The following is a 6,000-nucleotide window of genomic DNA, read 5'->3' as shown; positions in this document are numbered from 1 at the left end:
AGCTGGATTTCAAATTGCCATAACACATACGACAAGAACTCAAAGTAAGAGGAGAAATAATGAGGTAGTCAAAGAGACAATGAGATGCAATCGTCAAGGAAAAGAAAAGGAACAAAAGTATTAAGAGCAAGAAGAAGCTAAAGTAGACAAGGATGTTGTAAAAAACCGGTAAGGAGAATGAAAACAAATGTTTAGCAGAAGTCAGATTGTCCTTGTGTTATGATGGTGAAAGAAGAAGGAGCTATATGGAAGATGAAAACTCTAGATTTGGAGCATAATCACGAGCTATGCCCTGGAGATAGGGATCAGCTATTTTCTGGTCACAAGTGAATGACAAAAATGGAAAAAGGACTTATCAAGACTCTGAACGATAACAATATCCCGACTAGGAAGATGGTTTCTATTCTATTGTATCTGAGAGGGGGGCTTCCAGCTCTACCGATGAAAAAGAAAGATATCAGCAACTATAGGACAAAGCTGAATAGTGAAGTTAAAGGATCAGATATGACACAAGTACTATATTATTTCAGAAAGAAACAAACTGAGGATCCATCTTTCTTTTACAAGTTTGATTTAGATGAGGACAAGAGAGTGAGGAACTTGTTCTGGACAGACTGTTCTTCTATGAAATATTATGCAGATTATGGAGAATGTGTAAGTTTTAACACGACATATATGACCAACCGATACAACTTACCTTTTGCACCATTTGTTGGAATCGCAGGACATGGGCAAAGTTGCCTTTCTGGATGTGCTTTCCTGCATGATGAGACAGTGGACTCTTTTAAGTGGGTATTTCAAACTTTCGTTGAAGCAATGGGATGAAAACACCCTCAAACGATCATCACAGACCAAGACATGGCGATGAAATTAGCAATAGAGCAAGTCTTCATAAACACAAAGCATAGAAGTTGCTTGTTCCACAAAAAGACCAAATGCTACTATAAGAATGTCATGGTCTTTGCAACAAACGAAGGACTATATGAAGACTTCGAAGATATAGTGAACAATAGTCTAAAAGAGGAAGAATTTGAGCAACTTTCGAAGAGAATGATTGAGGAAAGAAACCGTCAAGGGAATCACTACATTTCCAAAATGTGGAGATGAGGAAAAGGTTTATCCCGATCTACTACAAAAATGACTTCTTCCCCTTCATACAAACCACATCCAGGAGTGAGGCAACAAATGCTAGGTTTAAAGACAATGTAGGACCAACCTATAGTATCATTAGCTTTATGAAAGAGTACAATCGGATTGTTGATACCATAAATCGAGCAGAAAGGCTGGAGGACAGCTATAGCAAGCAGAAAAGCCAAAAGAATTTATATTTGGCTACAGAATAGAGCAGCAGGCACAACAGCTATACAACCGAAACATATTCAAAAAGTTCAAGCTACAACTAAAGGCAATATCAAGGCTGAACTATAGGGAAACCGAAGATGGGAAAACATTTGAGGTGTGGCAAAAAAGTAACCAGATTCAGGAGGTTCATAGGTTCAGGAGATATATAGTAAACACTGACATAACAGAAGGCGAAGAAGAATTTACCTGCATATGTGCAAAATTCAGTAAAGATGGGATACTCTGCTCTCATATCCCGAAAATAGTCATTGAAAAGGAAATTAGCATAATTCCAGATAAATACTTCTTAGACAGGTGGAGAAAAAATGATATGAAGATACATGTTGAAAGAGAAGAAGAAGAAACTGTTGCAACAAGATCATTATTGAGATTCAACATATTATCCAGGAAGTCAACAATACTGAATTCAAAAGGATCAAAAAATGAGAAAGCCATGGAATACCTTATGGCAAAATTCGACAAGATGGAAATCAATTTAGATAGAATGTTATTTGCTCAGCAAATAGGTGAAGCACAAAATGACCAGCAAGGAAATGAAGAAGGAGAAACTATAGCAGCTCAAGATGGAGATCCACAGACTGAAATAGATGATCCAGAAAAAATTCAGAGAAAGAGAAGGCCACCTAAACCTGTCAGAATAAAGACACATATAGAAGAAATAAAGAAGAAACTGGTGGCAGCAGAAAAGAAGAAAAAGAAGAAAACAAATGACATCGACAGTGTAGGTAAAAAATTTGAGTATATACAAATAGAATTTCAGTACATACAAATAGAATTTGAATCCAAATGCAAAAATTCTTATTTATGTGTACTAATAGTGTTTTGTAGGCTCTCCGGTGAAGCCAAAAAGAAAGAAGAGGAAGGAAACATCAAATGGTAGCATTGATCACCAAGCAACAGAACACTGAGGACATGGTAATCAAAGATGATCAACAGAAGGAAAGCGAAATTTATCAATCAGAAGGAGGGATGCAGTCAAATTCAATGACCAATTAATTTATGTAATTTGTTTAATGAACATGATGTTACATTCTTAAATTAAATTATGCCCAGAACTACAATTACATATGCTGAGAACTAAAATTGCAGTGCCCAGTAGCTGCGAATTACATTGTTGGTGATTGCAATTGTGTAACTGAATGTTTTATTTGTCTCAGAGGACAAAAAATTGGTGTGTGCTGGCACAAATCACAAAAAACAAACTTCAATATGTGTTAGAACAAATCACATTAAATAATTTTTTTCTATGTAAGGACAATGACAAAAATGAGATGTGCGTTGGCACAAATCAGAATTATAAAAGTTCATGAAGTATTAGCACAAATCACAAGAGACAAATTTTTTTTCTATGAAAGGACAAGGACAAAAACTTGGTGTATGTTGGCACAAATCACAAAAAACAGATTTCAACATGTTTTAGCGCAGATCACAAGAGACAATTTTTTCTATGAAAGGACAAGGACAAAAAAGAGGTGTGTGTTGGCACACATCAAAATAAACGGATTCAAAAATATGCTAGCACAAATCACAAATGATATTGACTTGTAATCACTTGTCAGAAAGACTAATATTGACCTATATACATAGTTCACTTCAAATAATATACAGTCACATAGAACAAGTAAATGGAAGAACACATACCAAACTATATAACTTTAGGAAAAAGCAACTTCCTCAAACAGGCTGCTGCTCCTGATAAGAGTTCCACCTCTGAGGGCGAACTTCCTCTATTGGCAACTGAAAACAACCAAATATTTACAACAAGTAATGGGAGAAAGCATGTGTCATCTTTACAAGAACAAGAGCGACCTCCACAACCCTCAAGCTTATGCTTGTCTTTGCTATCAAAGGTTACTACATTCACACATAGTGGACAAAAAAGACACACTAACACAGAAGGATGGTGATTTGTATGTATGGGTTGAAGTAGGTTGTGATCTTGTTGATCAATAGTTTGATCTTTACGTGGTTGAATTGCACGGTGATGAGGGCGAGTAAGAAAGCACTCGACGCCATACTCAGAGACACAGACTGATGTCAAGTTTTAGAACATACTAAGACTTCTTTCAGATGCTTAAAAGTCCTCACAATTTCATCACGATCAATATCATCATCTGAGGAATTTGGATCCTAAAAAAAGGAAACAAGATATACCATATTATAATAAACAGGTGCCCTAACAACATATAACATTTCTATATTATAATACTCAAGTAAACTTATTACCTCACCTGAGCCAGAGTTGTTGTCATCTTCAGAGTTCATATGAAACTCATCATCACTCTCACCATATATAGATTGACCATCAAAACCCAACTCATCATCATCCATGTCTTCTGAACAGATTTGCACATGATGTTAATTTTCATGACAAGAAGATGAAAAGACCAATTAACAACCGAATCAGATTGATAGAGACTTGCAAGATCAAATTAGTTTGCATCACATAAAATAAAAGTTAACAATAATTAACACAGCTCCATCAAGCTAAAACAAAAAATATGGTGTCTGCTCAGGTAGCAATTTTTTGTTGTACCAAGGTTTAACAGATACAGTAAGGCTATTTAGTTAGCCCAGATTCCAGTCAACATATTTCTTTGAACAATAGGGATAAAAATGGGTTAAGAAATAACTGGACCTATCGAATCATGGGAAACAATATAGACTTTTCAAGAAAATAGCCTATAATTGTGCAAGGAGTAAAAATAGACACAGAGTAGTGAACTGCAGCCTTAAAATGAAGGGTAGTGTTTTAGCCATTTTCCCTCAAAATCCAAAAAGATAAGGTACAAATATCTTCAGACTAACAAAGTCAGTCACAACACAATACATGCCACATGAAAAATAATATTACCAAAACAGGAGTGTGACTTGGAACTACTAATGAACATTTCAGGTCATTTTAGGGCAAAGTCTACAAAAATTCTCAGAGCAATAAAACACAATCTTACAAAATGCATGAACTAATTTAACTAGCTAGATGGTCCTGTTTAAATCCTTGAGTAAAAAGCGATAGCCTAAGAGAGAAATGACGCACACACAGTCATCAGAAGCATAAAACCAAGTTTAATGTTAGTCAGAGAACTGATATAAATTAGCCACGAGAGCATGATAGTAGGCAGCGCAATGCACTCACACGTCAACATAAATCAACAAGTATATAGTGTAACCAATAATAAGGCCAAACATAGCACCTAAATTGATCACATACGCAAGCCACACACTACAGACCTCAACTTGCTCACTCGAGCACACAACATGCAGGCTTAACAATATTGTTATCTTGCTGACAGCCTTCAGTGGGTACCCTCCTCCAAGCCTTGGATCTCTGCACCTGAATTCAGTTAAAAAATCAGGATGTCAACTAGCCATCAACAAGCACACAATCTCCTTTAGATAATTACTTCATACGCAGTAGGCCATGACACAAACATGCATCAGTGAGCAACTGGGTGTCCTATCACAAAGTGGACTTAATGTTCGAAGCAAACTACAATCAGTTGAGACACATATGAACTTAATGCAGCAGTAACAACCATGCACAAACATAGAGGAAAAAGATGCTCAACAGATTTAGACTGAAAGTGAATAAGCACTGCATCAAAACGAGATCTACAAATGGAACACGGGGGCGCAAAAATGCCCTGCCAGCTGTGTCCATGGCGCTGGCAGCCTCATCCACACCTGCTCTTGCCAGAAAATCACCGCGCTAGATCCAAGCATAGAAGCAGCGACGCCGGTCTCAACAACCGCTCGCACCACCATCTCACAACCTCTCCCGTGGACGCGAAGAAGAGACGACACCTATGGCCTGCATCGATCCCCGCCGCCCGTGCACTCGCCATGCCTACCGTCCGAGCAAGGAACCACGGCCACGGACGATCATCGCCTACGTGTGAACAGAGCCGATGCACCATGCACCCCCAGCCAGCGCCCTGACGCAACCAAATCGCTGCAGTAGGCCAAGGCCATGGTGCTAGGCCCGCCCAGGGCGACAAGAACAGCAACCAAAGCAGCAAATCCAACACACAGGCTACATCCAACGCAAATCCAACTCAAATCTCCGGCAAGACGAGGTGAGGCAAAAGCAAACCGAACTCCATCCCCGCCACCAGGTTACATCCCAAAATCCCCCACCCAAATCTCCATCCCTATGCCCTCATCACAATACAGATCCACGAAATCTACTCCACATTAGGAAAAGGGATCGAGTACACACCTTCGGCCGCACTCCGTGACGGGGAAGCGCGAGTTCGCCGGAGCAATCGCCGCAGCGCCGATGAAATCGCCGCAGCGCCGATGAAATCGCCTCCGCTTTATTCCTTGGGCGTGCGTCGCCGGGCAGAGCGTCGAGGGGATGAAGACGAAGGGAAATGAAACGCTCAGAAATGGACAGGCCCATTTCCCAATTTGAAACAGTACCGCGTAGAGTGGGCCCTCCAAATCAGAGAAACAAACGGCGGTGGCAAGCACAAGCACACAATGCCCATCCAACAAATAGAAAAACAGTGTGCCAACACAACCAGAAATACACGCGTGTAATATAGCATTTCAGATTAAGAAAACATCTAACCAACATACAAGACTCGAAACACGTACTGCTTCTAACACATGGATCAGATAACAAATGACTTGATT

The sequence above is a fragment of the Miscanthus floridulus genome, chromosome 9 (genome assembly GCF_019320115.1).
Source record: "Miscanthus floridulus cultivar M001 chromosome 9, ASM1932011v1, whole genome shotgun sequence".
NCBI lineage: Eukaryota > Viridiplantae > Streptophyta > Magnoliopsida > Poales > Poaceae > Miscanthus > Miscanthus floridulus.
Note: the sequence above shows the minus strand (reverse complement) of the source record.